This window comes from Corvus cornix, chromosome 2 (genome assembly GCF_000738735.6).
Source record: "Corvus cornix cornix isolate S_Up_H32 chromosome 2, ASM73873v5, whole genome shotgun sequence".
NCBI classification, from domain to species: domain Eukaryota; kingdom Metazoa; phylum Chordata; class Aves; order Passeriformes; family Corvidae; genus Corvus; species Corvus cornix.
In genome coordinates, this window is record NC_046333.1 from 147531973 (window position 1) to 147549453 (window position 17481).

Genomic DNA, 17481 nt, shown 5'->3' on the forward strand with positions numbered 1-17481 from the left:
AAAAGAAAATAAGCTCAACCCAGCAAGCATGCAAGTCACAAACATCAAATAAGTGCACAGCACTTGGGTTTACACAGCATCTCTGTCCTTATGCACAAGGTTTTTTTTAAAGAAAGTCAATTAGTTGTTTTGCAATAATACCCAGGAGATCCATTCTTTTAAGCACACTCATAATCTTGCTTCCACAGAGGAAACAGTGCACGCCAGAACAGCACAGTCATGGCATCCACTTCAGGATCAACAATCTCAAAGACAAAAGCGAAACCATACAGCATGAAGAAATACAAAACTCCTTTCAACTACTTTCAGACTGATTATCTCTATTTAAAATGCAGATTTCACCAAGTCCTTCTCAAAAAATAGTTTTCAGGATTTACTGACAGTAATTGGAACCAGACACAGTGCACTGGCTAAGCAGCTCATTTTGAAAACATTAACTCTATATTATAGAATCAATCTTACATCGGATCTGACAAATAGACTTGGAAAATTACTGCTTTCAGAGCCTCTAAACACCATCTCCCCCAGAATCAAGCCATCTCCTTCAATAATTTATAACAAACAAGAATTAAAACGACTTTCCTAGTCTGCAAATTTGCCAGGAGTATAACTGATAAATTTGCGTTATCTGTCCCTACTTGGAACAACATAAGAGTTAAAATTTAGTTACTGGACTACAAGATGAGGCATACAACCTTTTGGAGGAGACAGAAGTAACTTTTAGTAGGAAATATTTTTTTTCCTAAATCATGAAAATAATTTTTGATTTTCCTACTGCCTGTTAAAAATTTTGCTTACCAACTTAAATTAGCTGGTTTTTTTTCTGTGTTCTACACAGAATTACCCCAAGAATCAATGAATCACAGAATATGCTGAGTTGGAAGGGGCCCATCTGGATCATGAGGTCCAGCTCCTGGCCCTGCACAGGACACCCCATGAATCACACCATGTGCCTTTGAGTGTTGTCACCTACTTAAGTGTCATGGCATTCACAGGAGGTTCCCACTGTAGTTGTGCCTGAGAACTCAAAAGTATAGAGTCCCATCAGCTTCTGGAAGGAACATGGAACAAATCCTGATGAGATTAGTTTTGACGATCTTAAGGAGTTAACAAATATTTATCAAGGGCAGAGTGTACCCAACTGCTGGGGGGCTCTGATGAAAGATGAATAGCCAAGAGAACATTCTCTGACTTCAGGACAGATCTCCCACCACAGTCTTACCTGGGAGCCAAAGAGCCCCAAGCTCCATGAACAGAAGGAAAGCTGGCCTGGAGAACAAGCCAGATCTCTGAATCACACAGCTGCAACTTGGCCAGAGAGGACTCCAGGGGCCATCCCAGGGCTCCAAACACTCATCAGCACCCAGAAGATGGGGCAGAGTGCACCCTCAGCAAACTGGCAAGGGGATCAAAAAGAGAAGGGGGGCAGGGAAAAGAGGGCTCACAGAGGGAATGGCAGCACTTCCACAAATATAAACCAACCAGGATAAGCCTGAGGATGGGGCCAAAACAAACCTCATCAGGCTCAGGGCAGGAAAGCAAAGCTGTGCCCCCAGGGCAGAAGAGCCCCGTGCCCCAGTACAAGCTGGGAGGGCTGGCACAGCACCAGCCCTGTGGGAAAGGGCCCAGGTGCTGGGACAGACACCAGAGGGAACAGGAGCCAGCAGGAAGGGGGTGATCCCTGCCTGGCCAGATGCTGGCAAAGCCACTCTGCACACACCTGGTGCCCAGGTGGGGACCCACTTCAGCAGGAGACTCAGGAACCAAGGAGCATCCAGCCATAGGCTACTCAGGTGGTCAAGGGCCTCAGGGGTATCATCCACAGGGAGAGGCAGAGGGGCCTGTTCTCTCTGGCACAGACAAGGCTGGGACCATCTGAGAGCTGTCTACAGCTACACCAAGATGGGAGCTGTAAAGACAGTGCAGACACACACTCTCAGCCCTGGCAGACAGGGTAAGGAAGAGCAATGGCCACAAAAGGCAGCATAGAAGATTCAGGTTGGACACAAAGACTATCTTTTTCATTTCAACCTTTCACAGAGAGGTTGTGGATTTGCTGTTCTTGGGGGTTTTCATGGCTTCAGGGATCAAAGCCATGACTTATCCCACCCAGTGCTAGTTCTACCCCTGCTTTAAATGAGTAGTTGGACCAGAAACCCCCAGAAGTTTCTTCTGACAATTATACCTGCAGCTCCATAATCTCATTAATTCCTGCGATATGCTTCCAGCAACTAGAGCCTTGTTTATATAATTGTTCCCAGACATAGTAAAGTCAATACTGGATATAGAACTATCCACAGATTACATCAGTACAGTCTTTTCTATAAATAACCAGGTGTTATCAATAGATTCCACTGCCAGCAGGCCCAACAGTTCTGAAATCACAAATATTTGATGTTAAAACTATTTTAATGAGTTGATGCCAAATATTTTAAAAAATAAATTACAGAGAGAATAGAAGTTGCATACCTAAGCCTACTGTATTTAAATATGCTGCCAAACACTATCCAATGGTCACCTCTGTAGATGACTCAGTGTTCTTCCAGAAAAAGAACTCTTTAAGATTACAATTTTATGCCAGTATATTGAAGAACAAGCAACACAAAAGATATTTTTACTAGCTTGTATGCAGGAAGTCCCTCAAATTTGAAAAAGGTAGCAGAATGTTTCCTACAATACTCTATTTTGAACATGAAAACTTTAAAATGTTACTGTGAAGCAGTACACAGGAATGCCTAACATTTAAGGATTGACTACTGATTTTCAGTGTCTATTTTTTTCCCAGCAAAACTCATTTTTGTTTTCTCCCAGTACTGAATAAGCTTTTTGAACCATCATAAACTAAACACTGAAGATGGACAGTATGACCCAAACTGTTTTTCAGTCACCTTACAAGTGCAGGGCTTCAGTAATAATCAAAATTAAACCATTTACAGTAAACAAATAGTTCAGAAGTAACGTAGGAGTAGAAGGACTGGTTCCTACAACTCACTCCCACAACAATGCAGTTTAAGCAACAATTAAATGCAAGAGACAAAACAGCCTGGTGAAGGGGAAACCCAGATCATTGCCTGACATTAAAATCCTGGGGCTTGGGTACTTCTGATCCAGCAAACCTGGAACTCCCAGACTGTCACCAAGTTCCAAACCAACAATGAGAGCAACTCAATTTTATCAAGATTAGTAGCTAAAATGAACTTTCTTCCTTGCGTTGACTGATGCTTTTCACACCTTTTGGTTAACTAACTGAAGTATTCCTCTAAAATAAACAAACCCCAGCTCTCTGCCCACATTAGTGGTTAGTGAGTGTACTGCAGTGGGAGGAGATCTGCAAAACCTAACAGTTTGTGCTGAAGACAATATTTAAACTACACATATTCTAGGGGATCTCACTTCAAAATAGGCTCTAATCCTGCCTAAGGTCCAAATACCCTTAAACCAAACCCATCAATGAAGTCTAGAAGCACATGCTTCAACTCTGTTTCTCCCAAAACATCACCTGCATGTTCAGCAGGATCAGCAACAAAGAATCCCAGTACCCAGCCTACAGTGACAGGCATTCTGGGGACAACAACACACAGTTGTTCTCAAGTTAATCTTGAAGCAATTTTTATTAGCTCTGCAAAATACAGAGTAATACATGAACACAACAACTACATGCAGCTGAATTCCATGTCGTACCTCAAACAGAAAACAACTGCGCAACATCATTTAATGCAACTCAGTATAGCTTTATAATTATCTTAATGAGGGAGGCTGTTGCACAATGACTGTTTCAAAGACATGAAAAGAATACTCACACCACAGAGTCTGACTACTGGTATACTTTCAGGATGGTTTAAACTGAACATGGTAAAAGCATTGTGGCAGAAGGGTAGTTGTGTTCTCTGTCTTCCAGCTGAGGGATTCCTGCTTCCTCTACTGCTGCAGGAATTTTTGGACTTCATGATGCAAGTTACTTGGACAACCACTGTATTATCTGCAAACTAAACCTGGGAAAAAAAAATAAGAGAAAAAAAGATGAGTTTTCTGCCACAGCAGACAGACGATCTCAATCACTGGAGAGCAGTTCAATCCTCAGCACCGAGAGGAAGGTACCGCATAGGCCAGGACCGCCTGTTTTGGTGGCAATATAGTGCTAAACCAAGATAGGTGAATTGTTTAACCACAACAGAACTTTCCCTTCCCCTGCCCGCTAAAAAGACAAATACTTAAGACCTCTGGCATCAACCTTTTGAGTGGGGAATAGTAATGTGAGCAAGATGTAGATCTCAAGAGACAGAGTAAACAATAAAAAATTAATTTGGCAAGACATGCTTCCTTAAACGTAATATTAACTCTGCAACCATTTAGATGCAGCTTCAATACTTCCCTGCCTTGCAAGAGGAACCTGACATTGGGGGGAGGGAAAAAAAAAAACCAAAAATCATCAGAGGAACATCAAGTTGCTTTTTACTCTCTGCATTGAAGTTCACCCTGTGGGTTGACCCTGAGTTGATGGACAGTCTTTAAGACCAATTACGCTTCTTTCAATTTACATATTTAAATCACACAGAAAAGCAGGACTTCCCCTTTTTGTCGGAGCTCCCCTGCTAGAAGGTTGGGGGGCTCCGAGCCTCCCGGCCCCGCCGGGCCGGGCCGGGCCGGGGCCACTGCCCCTTTCCCAACACTGCGGCACGGACCCTGGATCACTGCAGGGGGACTGTCCCAGAGCCCCAGGCAGCTAAAACCAGCCATGGACTGCCACAGCTAAACCCATCCAGCGCGGCTTCTGGGGACAGGCGGGTCCCTCTCCTCTCCATGCGGAGCCGGCGGAGTCAACGGGAGCCGGCAGAGCCTCCTGTCTGCAGCCAGCACACTTCGTGCTGAACTGAAGAGGACACCATGCAGCCAGCAGCACAGAGGGAACGAGGCTTTCCCCACCGTAAAGCCTGAATAAGAACACTCTTCAACGTGGCGGCTTCAGAGTCAGAGAGAAAGAGAAGTGAGTCCTGTGGGACGGAGCTGAGCATGGAGACGGGAGAAAAGAGGGCGGTGCCACGATTCTCGCGCGTAGCTTAAAAACCTTCTTGCATGCCGTGGTAAGAAACTGTAATACCACAAACTGTTTGTCTCTTTAATCCATTTGAAGAACATGGGGGGATGGAGAATCCTCGTGTGGCCTGTGAAGATTGTGAAGAATGCCTATGCCAGGCTATGTAGAAGTAGTAAGAGGCTGTTAGAGACTTGTGGCGAAGATAAGCCTTTGTGTGCAGGCCAAAATAACTTATCCTTAAAAAGATTAATAACCCCATGTGATGGTCCATGTTTTGCAGTGTGAAGGAACTGTGAGATTTTTCATGGGAGAGATGTTCTACACACAGCAGATCGATTGTTTCCGGGCGGGTCTGCTATTAGTGGCAGTTTGGGAACCACGTGCAACTGAAGGAAAACCCTTTTTTCCTTAAGCATAAGAGAGAGACTTTTCAAGAACTGGAACACTGACTAACATCCCATGTTCTGTTATCCCTTGTGTGAGCTGGGTAAAAGGAGAGAAGTGCTGGGGGGGGGGGGGGATTTGCTTTAATTTTGTTTTGTTATTTTCTCTTTACTTTTAATTCTATTAGTAATAAAACTCTTTCATTGTACTGCAACTGTTTAAGGTTTGTGCCTGCTTTGCTTTTCTCCTAATTCTTATCTCACAGAAGGAAAATAAGTAAGTAATGAATATCTTGAACCAAAACCACTACATTTAATTGGTGTTTCTGCCCGGTTTCGAACTCAACCTGCTACACACCCTCTCTGCAAGTCTGAACACTGTCCTTCAGCCTCTTTTGTTAATGCTGCACGTTAACATGGAGCTCTTCCCACAGGCTTCTGTGCCAAACAGTCAGCAGACTCCACCTCCATGGAAATCAGCTGAGCAATTCCACAGCACTTTTCCCAAATGCTGGAAGGAGTTCCAAGTCTGTTTTGCATTCCCAGTGCTCCACTTGCCAGTACCTGGTACAGTGCAGGTTAGTCCCAAAAGCACCCAGCCCTTGGGGAGGCCAAGGCAAACTAAAAGAATGTAAGAATAAACAAAATCCTTTCTGAGTAGTCAGAAGCATTTAAAGCACCTCAAGCAAAAATTCCCCTGAAGACCTTGCTGGTACAACACATTTCTGAATACTAATATTCCCAAAAAATATCTGTGAAAACCTCTACCCAAGGATGTGGTTCCACCCTCCTTCAGTGACTGGAAATGACACATGTGTGGCTGACACATGAGCATCAGTTACTTCATTAGGTCAAGGGTACAGCTCTGCAGAATTTGCATGAGTGATGCAAGCCAAGCCCAAGAGTAGAGCTCCCACACAAAAATGTCATTAAATGTGGAGTTTCTACACTAAAGATTTTATTTTATATATAAGAGACCAAAATAAAAGCTCATTAAAGTTAGGCATCAACCAAAAAAAAAGAGAAAAAAAAAAAAAATTAAAGCTGCCCGCCTCATTTCACCACATTTGCCTAGAAAAATTTGTTTACAAAAACAGAAAAATAAGAAAACATATGGCTCTTCATAGGAATCCTGCCACACTCAGTTCATGAACCAGATGATGGTCCCCACAGAGGTTTGAAGTGCAAGGATGCTGCAGTCCTTAAGACTTACTTCACCTGTTGAAAGAGCTAAAAAGTTCACTCAGCTTTCCACAACAGTTACCATTTGCTTCAACTGCTTTTTTAAAAGCCAAACAAACTAGAACAGGTAACTGAAGAAAACTCCCAAGGTGTTTGGATGCTGATCAAACTCTGTAATCAGTTGTTTTCCACAGCCTCTTCCAGAGTGTTTACCTGCAGGTGCAGGTCAAGTTACTGAAAGCAACACCTACTGCTCCTAGTCTTTATCTGAGTGACCAACTGCAAATTCTCAGTCAAGGAGGCTCAAAGTCAGGCTGGATGGGGCTTTGAGCAACCTGGTCTAGTGGAAGATGTCACTGCTCATGGCAAGGAGGTTAGAACAAGATGATCTTTAAGGTCCATTCCAACTCAAACCCTTCTGTGATTCTGTAACTGTAGCAGCTCAAGCAGAGGTCAATGAACATCATATTAGCTCAATAGAAATACTGTAAAAACATCCAAGAAATTACTCTAAGGAATCAATTCAATTAAAAAAAAAAATCAATTTCATGTGCAGTTTGTAATCTTATTTCAATGTGAAGAATTCAAATGTAACTGGTCCTAGAGTAAAAAGCATCAGGAATAGCATTTCTAGAACAAATATGTTCTGCAAAAATTGAACTTGTACAATGGGACCAACAAAGGTACACTTAAGGAAATGCTGCAAACACAGGCTTCCAGTCATTTGTATACAATAAACTCAAGTACCAAAACTCACCACCCTTGCACAAAGCCACAGTCAGCTGCCTTAGGCTCCACTTAAATGCAAGAAACAGAGTATCATAGTTGGCAATATTTGTCAAGCTCTGTACGCAAGTGAAATCTAATATTTAATCTTGCAAATACCAATTTAACTACAATACTACTTAAAAGTACAACACCTCAAACTAATTATATTTTACAACTTAAACCAGTAGCTTAAAAGACAGGAAATATCACAGAATTAGCAATAGCCTGAACACCACAGTGCTTCAGTCTCCAACGATCTGCAAGCCCCATCTCTGCAAAGATAAACCAGACAGCTAAAATAATTCTACAGAGGGGGAAGAAATGACTGAAGCAAACAGCCACATAGTTCAAGTTACCAGCAGATTATAAACTGTCTAAACTATTAAGAAATAGATTTGTAGCACACCAGTAAAATGACAGAAAACTAGTAGTCACCTTCTCATTTAAATGAGGCAACTTAAGAAAACATTAACCCTTCTCCTGCCCCCCAAAAAATAAATTAATGATTAACAGTCTTTGAAAATTGCAGCAGAGGTTTGGTTTTACTAGGATGTCTGGTACTCTCAGAAGAAATTTAGAAGTAGTATTACACATTACAGCAATTCAAGCTGTGTAAATAAAGGTCTTGTGTCTTAATTTCTATAAAAGCAAGAAGTCAGGTATCATTAACTACAACAAGGAACTTCACACTGAAGTTTTTGTTGTGTAAGAAAGAGCAACAAATACACCAAACCTCTCCCTGATCTTGCAATATGCAACTTCACATTAACATACAGAAGCACAGTTTCCATCAGTTTGTTAGAACCAAGGAATATTTAAGTACACAGATTCATTAGACTTTGATGAGATTTTACCACTTCTGGTTAATATTTAGCATAACCTGACTCTTAAGTGAACCATCACCTTAGCAGATCCTGATCTAACTAGTGTGTTTATCTAGACAAGTCATTCAGCCACTATAAAAAAACTCATAATAAAATTTTAATTAGGTTTCTGAACTCAAAGCAATCATGCAAGCTGAAATCAAATGAAGAATGCAAGACCAAATAATCATGCCTAATCACATAATATCTGTAGCATAACTACTACATTTATTTTGCAATTAATAATATCAAACGCATTGGATCAGATGTGACAACTCTTTTTTCAGTTAGAGTAATTGAAAAAAGAATCCAAAGAAAGGAAGAGTCAAAATACACAGATGAATAGTTTAAGCAAGTATCACAGACTTCCTTGTTTAAGAATCAGTCTTGCAGCACACCTGAGTCAAGTTTGAACACTGGAAGTTGTGTTCAGCTAGAGATATGTACACCAATCTTCATAAAGCCCTAGAAGTCACCTTTACCTTCCTTAGCATTTCCTTGAAATACTCCCTTGATATATTCAGAACAGATGAGGGGCAGGTTGCAGAAAAACTGGCTTCCCTGATACCAGAACATTCCCAGTGCTCCAGTGACCTGAAAGTACCTGATCCTGTCAGCAGACAGCTTAGTTATCCCACTGCAAAGGGCTGTGTGAAGCTTGTCCTTGACCTACAGCGAGATCCAAGGGTCATGCTCACAGAACCACCACCAAGAAAAACATTCCTGAACACTGCCTTTGTTGTACTGGGATAAAGTACACAGCTGTCAAACTAATATCAGAAATTAGTTAGCTGTAGTATTTTGTATGTTAACCTAATTTGATAGGAAAAAATGTGTTTACTTATCCTTCTGGAAGTGAGTGCAATACTGATTGCTCTTAGGTTAAAGTTTTACTGGTTAAGTTTACTGAACAATAACTTAAGCAAAACTCCAAAAGCAGCAGACTAAGGAGAAGATGAGAAAGAATATTTATTTACAAGCATGATCTGTGTGTAATCAGATCATTTAGTTAAAGTTTATCAGCAGGACTAAAAATACGTCCCATGAGGTCTCTATAAAATGCTCAAGATACTCTCAGGAAACATTGAGTTAACAAAACACACTGCACTAATCATATGAGCATGCTGCAAGCATGTTTATTACAATACTGATGCATATCAAATATGGACCAGTCAACCAGAAAAATGAATATGGATAGAACGAAAAAGCAACACTCTTTCAACACAAAGGTGCCAATCTTCAGCCAGAGGCCCAGTGAGGATGAGGTAAAAGAAACGAAGATGTGATGGAAAACTTAGCAATTTTAACTTTAAATACTTAAAGCTAACACTAATGAGAGACTATTGCTATGAGTACTGACTCTCCAGGCCCAACAGCAGAGAGCTGCTTTAGAACTCTGGGTATGAACAGCCAGATGTGTCATCATGTGTTAAACCAGAACACAACTTTGCATCTGTTCTGCTTCTACCCTTTTGTTTCCCATTTCTATCTTATAAAACAAGTCTGCCTCCTGTTTTACTATTCTGTTTGCCTGGTATTGAGGATATGGGGAAAGGAGACAGTTTGGTGAAGGTTAAAAAACCTGCTCTGTGCCAGCAGTCCCAAGCAGTCTGTACCGTGAGAGAGATGTTTTGGAAGCTCATGCACTGAGAAATATTTTCTGCCAAGCTGCAGAGGGTCAGCAGGGCATCCTCTGCTGCCAAAAAGTACTTTCCAGAAGGTACAAATGTGAGCCTTTCCTGGGAGTGACCAACAGTACACAACACAGCTCCCCACTCACCCCAAACTGCGAACTCACGCTGTGATTCCTGTATGTAAAAGCGCCCACGAGAGTCAGAGCACGGCCACTCCGAGAGGTGAACTGAGCAGTTTGGATAAGGCAGACACCAGCTCGGTCTTCAGAACACTGAGAAACACTCTGAACATCTGCAGAATGACAACCCTGCGTTTGGCTGAGCCCCGCTGTATCTGCAGAGAGAACAATGAAATGCATGAATAAAGCCCTCTGAGGCTCAGCTGGCAGTTTGATTTATTATACTCACGTTAAGCCTCCAACATTCATTCTCCGCATAGCTCGGATACAGCAAAAGATTTGGTTTGGATGAACTTCTTTTATTTCTTTATTCTTTACATAAAATGCCCATGTTCTTACAAATTTCACTAATACCACTTTGATATCTAACATGTTGATTCAGTGTGCGACATCGGAATTAAACGGCCTTTTAGCTTCCTCATTCCCACAGGATTCATCACACCCTCAGACATGAAACAGTCTTATCTAGGGCACTTCTTGTGAATATTTTAATCTCTTTCCCTTTATCTTTCTAACCTTCACTTCTGCAGAAATATAGACCAAATTTGCTCTACCTTGTTGTGCTGTTAAACTCTTTACTGCTGTTGTTCAGACTGAGGCATGCTAATACAGTGTACAAGGAGCAAACTGGTATTACTAAAGGATAACTTGAGACATGCAAAATTATCTGTACTAAATAAATTTTAAACTCCAAGGTGTGTGCTGCTCCTTTCATTCAGATGCCATCTCAGACAAAGCAAAGCCTCTTTCTTGGAAGTAGGACATTCTCCAGTTAGACCAGTTCACTACTGTTTTAGCCTATGGAACTCGCTGAAAAAGAAAAAAGCAGGAATATTTTGAAACAAATATAAACAAGACCAAGTTGCTACAGATCAACTGCATCTCAATACACTCTCGTCCATGTGTATACCTTATTGCTGTTATAAATTGATATTATAACCTTTTTCAAGTAAGAATTGGTAGGGCAGGAGGGGTTTTTTTGTTCCATTTTTGGATTTATTTTTCTCTATAATCCTTAGCATTGTACTAGGGGTTATGGGATCAATCATTCACCAGTGCAGCCATCCCTTTGCTCTTCTTTCCATTCCACACTCCAGGAGTGCATCCAACCAACAATGTGGAAAAGACCACTGAGCCAGGCAATGAACAGTCAGGCCAGACAGCTACCCAAAGAGTTTTCCAATAAATTAGACAAACTAAGTTATGTAAACAATTTATCACAAGTAAGTCTTACTACCTTCCAGACCTTTTCAGAGAAAGAAATAAGTCTATCATCACACAGGTTCAGGCACTAAGACTTTGGATCATTTTAACATTATTCCACGTCATGCACACCAAAGATAGTGAATAAACTTGCAGATGAAGTCTATAATAAACTGAACAGATTTTTTTCTAATGTTTTCCAGTCCTGATAGTTCTGGAAGCACTGACCTTTCCCTCATCCCAGAAGTTCCCCTGACAATGGTAGGCATGCCTTCACCCTTATATATGCTTCTAACTTGAAGATTTTTACCTCTCTGGAGTATCAAACACTGATCAAAACAGAAAAAATCCCCAGCACATTCACCAAACCCAAAATGCAGCAGCATGCAACCAGCATACTGACAGTCTATTCAGCTTGTTCTCAATCTGATTATTCACGTGTTTTGTACTGACTGCCATCTGCCCACTCCTCCTCCTGTCTGTCTCTGACACAGCCTTTGTGCCATCTCATATGCTTTTTTAGCACTTTTCTGCACACTTGCTTCAGGACACTGGTACATAGAGGGAATAAACTTCATTGTATGATTGTTTCCTGGGGATTCCCAGGCATTACATTTCAAATCAACTCCTATTTAGAAAAGGTTTTGCCGTGTAACACCCGAAAAAGCCCTACATACTTATTGTCTGCTTTAATAACATTTATAGATATAAAATATGTATGCAGAAAAATTATACATATTGAATATATGTATAAATATATTTACATACATACTTAAGACAGAAAATAGATCCAAGAAAAACTCAGTTACTACTCACACTCTTTTTCTCCTGATTTGAACTGCAATTTGAGTACTAACCACCTGGAGATACATACCAGAGTAAGCACACAGGTATTTTTATTTTAGGCAAATAATCCACTGCTTCACAGGATGTGACAGTTGTCTCCATTAACTCCACGGCTGTTGTAGCCAAATCTTATCATGCATTGAAAAGGACGCTGGGATTAATTATGTAGCTCCAATCTGGCCCTTTTATTAGTATCAAGAATGTTCATTCCCCAAGTTGTACATGACAGTCCCTTAAAACTCCATCTGGCTTTTATGATTTACACCAAGAACTTCCGTGCTAAGAGTTCATGAATGTATTAACTGCATGGAGGGGTTTTTTTTTCCCCTCTCTTTAAGAAAAAAAAGTTTGCAACAAACAGCTTAAGTATGAACGAACCTGCAAATGCCTATTAGCAATTGGAATTTAGGAAGTAAGAAAGATTCTATGCTTCTTTACACAAGGTTTGTTTGAAAAATTTGGAGAAAAATAAATGCTGAAGAGCCTTTGCTTTACTGTGTCTGCTGCTGACCTTTAGACCTGACACCCACTGCATCCTGTGGGAAACTTTTTCCAAGAGCCAGCTTTCTTATAAATATTTTAGCGATTTAAGCATGCAGACTACATTTTATTTGCCCACATCTACTAAAAAAGCTATTGATTCATGATAACATATATGTGAACTTTTATAGTCATATAAATATTTGTAATGCAATAAAATATAATTAACAGAATCTTGAATGTGCTAAATGAAGGAGCTTTTGAAGTTTGGGATTTTTTGGGGGGGAGTTTGTTTGGGGTTTTTTTGTTTTTTTTTTTTTACAATGCTTATTCTTACAGCTGCTACAGGTCTCTAAAATGCACACAACTTCCTTGCTCCCTATTCTCCTGTATGTGGTTTCAAAACAGATTTGCATGTCCTCCATAAATAACAAAAGCACTAGGAAAAGCCCATGCATCCCTACCTTTGGTCAATAAAAGTAGTAGTGATAATTCAAGTTCCTTCTCAAAACAAAAATTTAAGTTTCTCTTATATGTTTTGGCAATAAGTGTCCTTAAACTTCGTAAGAACAGCTCACTTAAAGGCATCTGTTTAGCTTTTCAGAGTCTAAGGACTGCACCTGTTCCTTTTCAGATAACCAGTCCCCTTGTCAAGTCTGGCATTCCTCGTTTCTCCACTACAACAAAAAACTGTTTTGTGCAGTTTGGAGCAGATCACTCAGGAAAAGTCACAGGACAGACCTGGTTACTTCCACAAGGAACATCAGCACTCCTCTCCAGCTGCACTTCTCCATGTCAACCCTTCTTCCCTCTGTAGGTGGTTCCCTTGCAGAGCTATAAATCTCACAGTCCTGTACACAGCTGTGCCAGATCAGAGCTCCTAAGGAAACTTTCCAGCTGTTCCGAACAAGCCAAGGAGTCACACAAGGACAGCCACGTTCACCAAGACAGGTAATCAGGAATTTGGCTCCCTCACACTGCTACAGCACTAACAAAAGAGACTGAAGTATGAAACATCAGACACTATTTAAAGAAGGTGGTCCATTTACTTAGAACTAGATTATGTGCATTGAGTTACTGAAGGATTTTATGCCAGCAAGTTTCAGCTAGATTTAGCTGAAAAGAAAAACAGAAGGAATGTCTGGGTTTGAGAGCTTATAATGGAGGGTTTGTTTCAATTTCACCCATCAAGTGGCAGTACTTTCATTACACGTGACTAAATGCTAACTGCAAGGACAAGTTTGAAGGATCAGTATCTGAAGACACAATTAATTCCTTCCAAACACCTTGTAACAGTGTGCAGTGACAACATAATAAAAGCCTTTATTTTCCAGTCTTAATATTATCGAGGGAAACTTAAGTCCTTTGAGTTTTATGGCTGTTTTATCACCAGCCATCAAAACTGCATTAGTGGCCCATCTACATATGATACAGATCAAGGCTTCAGTCCCCTAAAATCTCTGTCACAGCCACATGACTTCACAGTGGTTACAGCTCCATTACCAAAAGGAGCAGGGGACAAGCTGTGTCTCACTCCAAGTTATTCCTCAGATGTCTTCTAGGACACTGTTATGCTCCTGGCTCATAGGAAACTTGCATGCAGACATTTGAGACAAGCAGCAGCTCTCAAACCCTCCCGTAAGATAACGCCAGTGAATTATCATGCATGAGAACAGCCGGACAGGATGTACAGTGTAAGCTTACATAAGACACAAGGCACTGCTGGGAACCAGCACAAGTGAACAGCATAAATGGCTCAGGAAAATGCTGATGTCACTCGTGTACATTCGGCTTGCGCTGGCCAAGTTTCTCTGAAACCAACACTGGCCTTTCTGGCTGTTTGTAAAACCTTGCAGTCTGCTCTGCTACAGCCACATCTTGAAAAGGAACTTGTTTTCAAAAACCTGTGTTTCTTCCTAACGAGAGCTTTCTTTAAGACGAGCAAGAATCTAAAGAAAAACAGAAAATGTAATGGAGAACTGGAAAAAGCATGTAATTGTGTACACAAATACATGAGCCTGATACTTACTGAGAAAATAGTTCAAGCACAACTTACCCACTTGAAAATATGACCTCTGCAAACCTACTAAGGTCAATGAGACTTATAGTAGTTACTCAGTGAGCCCTGCTTGCATAAATTAAAGATGCCTAAGGGTAGCTATGAAACTGGGTATTTGATTTTTCCAGGGCACCTACATATGATGAATTAACAATGAATTGCCATTCTACCAGAGCAGCTTTCAGGTTCATTAAAAAAAACAAAACACAAAACCCAAACCCAACTGGGTTGTGCTTACCTCCTCCTCAACACAAAAGCCTTCCTATTTAACGTTAATCTGATTATGGAAGTTTCATATTAAATTGAATAGGTAAGTGAGAAACTATAGATCAAATTATTTTCAAAAAATCCCCAAGATATGAGGCAAACAGTGTTTCTTCCTGGTGTATCCTTCTACAATATATTAAAAGAAATTAGAAAAAAAGATGAGTAATCAAGCTGCACAAGTTAGTATAAAGCAAAACTGTAAAGAGGGAAAACTTATTTCACTCAGGTCAGGATTTGCAGCAGCAGCTCCCAGCTCTGTGCTTGGCTGCTTCCATCTGTTATTGCAGTGGCTGCACTTCAGAGCAGTGTGTGAACCACAACAGTCAACTCCTTCAGCTTCAGAACTCCTGTATTTAGGTTTTTGCCTATGAAATCCTTTGAAGTATTCTGATTTTACATAGAGAGCATCCTATAAGGTGAGGGGAAAAATACTGCTCCTAAAACTAAGTTTGCCTTTCATTACAGGTATAATGAACAATTTGTCACTCCCTTTAGTATTTCCTTGCAAAAACACCACGTAGCTCAGAGATGTCAACTATCGGGGATCATCTGCCACATTAGAAATTCACAAGGTTTCCTTAGCAGTAGAAGAGGATACCACACCAGCTTTGTTCTAGGCTAATAGAAGGGGAAAAAAAAAAAATCCATAAAGTATTTGCAGTGTGGAATGGCAGCTCTTTGAAAGCACACACTACATCAAAATATGAAATGCAAGATGACCACAGTGCAAATCATGCAATATCACAGGTTATTAAATGTCTTTTCAAGCAAGCTCCTATTTCCATCAAAGTGTGGCTACTACAGTTCACATCCTGGCTAGAGCCTCTCTGCTTCTATAATAGAAATACCACCACTATCTACCCATTATTACTACAGCAGATAAGCATTTCACAGTCATCGGTATGTTTATCCACAGGACATTTTTGGAAAGCACCACTATTCCCGATTCATAAGCAAACAGAGGACTGATGGGTGCAGAAAAGACTGATCCAAGGTCACAGAGTAAGTCTGTGGTAAAGTAAGAAACTTCACCTGGTTTTGCCTTCCTGCAACTAATACTTTCTATTAATGAGTCACTGCTGCTCCTCTAAATTATTCTTTCAGCAGGAAGAGACAACAGACTGCCTGTGGCATTCAAACTCTACATGCTAACAGCAGCTCTGCTCCAGGGTTTGCTAAAAAATCACACCCAAGGGCCTTGTTCTGTACTGTCACAGAATCCTGCTTGTGCAATGGGCTGCTGTGGGGGGAAAAAAGGAATATACATATATATTATTAGGTAGCCTGCCTCATTTGTGACCCAGCTCTTTCCCTAGAGAAACAAAACCCAGTCCTTGAATAGTTTTACTCCCTCACGCCACAGACCACCGGGCAAGGGCGAAGTGCAGGGAGGAAGGGACAGTCAACTGGGAGTCAAGTTATGCAAAGCTGGGGGCCGGGCGGGGGGCAGAACTCCCTGAGGCCCACAGAAAAAAAAAAAAAGCCCAACTTCTGTTCAAGGGTCATGGGGTCACAGTGCCGGGGTCACAACCGCAGGGAAAAGGACCCCCGGCACGGGGGGTGGGGAGGGGGCACCGGGAAGGTGCAGGGCTCCCGTCCCACCCCGCACAGCGCAGGGAGCCCCCTCCAGCTCCCCCCAGCTCCCCCACCGCCGGGAATGGCCGGCCGCGACCCCTCACACGAGGTCCTCCACAGGCGCTCCCCAACCCGGCCCCGACCCCCTCCTCGCCGCCTGTCCCCCAACCCAAGCCCAGCCCCGGAGCGCCGCTCCTCCCGTACCTGCGCGGGGAGGCGGCGGGGACCAAGGAGCCGCCTCGCCCGGCCGGTGCGTGCCGCGGAGCCTCCCGGAGCAGCCGTGCCGCCCGTGCCGCCGCCGCGGCCCCACCGCGCTCGCTGCCCTCGCCTCCAGTTTGACCTTTCCGTGTCTCCGCCGCCCGTCCCCGGCACCCTCTGACGTCACCGCCATGGCAACCAATCCCCGCCCTCTCCCGGCCCCGCCCTCCAACCCCGCGCGCGCGCGCACGCGCCGCCGGCGGGAGGGGGCGGTGCCTCCAGCCCCCCCGCCAATGAGCGCGCGGCGGGGGCGGGCTCGCCCCGCCCCCCGGAGTCACCCACAGGGAGCAGAGCCGATAATAAACATACAGTATTGATATTATGTGTATTTCTGTTATATATGTGTGTATGTGTTTGTGTGTGTGTGTGCATATATATATGTGTGTATATATAGTATATTCCTTCTTTCCCCCCACAGCAGCCCATTGCACAAGCAGGATTCTGTGACAGTACAGAACAAGGCCCTTGGTGGTGATTATTTTTGTTTTTAGCAAACCCTGGAGCAGAGCTGCTGTCGGCTATAGGGTTTGAATGCCAGGGCAGTCTGGTGTGCCTATGGGTGCCTTGGGAGTGTGAGATGTGCGAGTACATGCGCAAAGGCCTTCATGGAGTCAGTCCTTCCATCCTCTCTGCCAGGAGAGAGGCAATGTTGGGATCCTGGCTTATGGCAAGTTGAACACGAGTGCCCTGGCAGCCAGGAGGGACATCCGTGTCCTGGGGCATCAGGGGCAGCATTGCCAGCCAAGCAA

General features: G+C 42.4%; 1 long non-coding RNA gene across 2 annotated transcripts; it reads right to left on the reverse strand.

Moving 5' to 3' along the window:
- Positions 1 to 3592: 3592 nt before the first annotated feature.
- LOC109145392 lies at positions 3593 to 16851 on the reverse strand. Of its 2 annotated transcripts, none has more exons than XR_005601529.1 (3): positions 16679 to 16851; positions 10030 to 10199; positions 3593 to 3992 (listed from the first exon to the last, which is right to left on the reverse strand). It is a non-coding gene; the product is annotated as an uncharacterized LOC109145392 (long non-coding RNA). The 2 variants fall into 2 exon arrangements; XR_005601528.1 differs by having other exon boundaries at positions 10012 to 10199.
- Between the last annotated feature and the right edge of the window lie 630 nt (positions 16852 to 17481).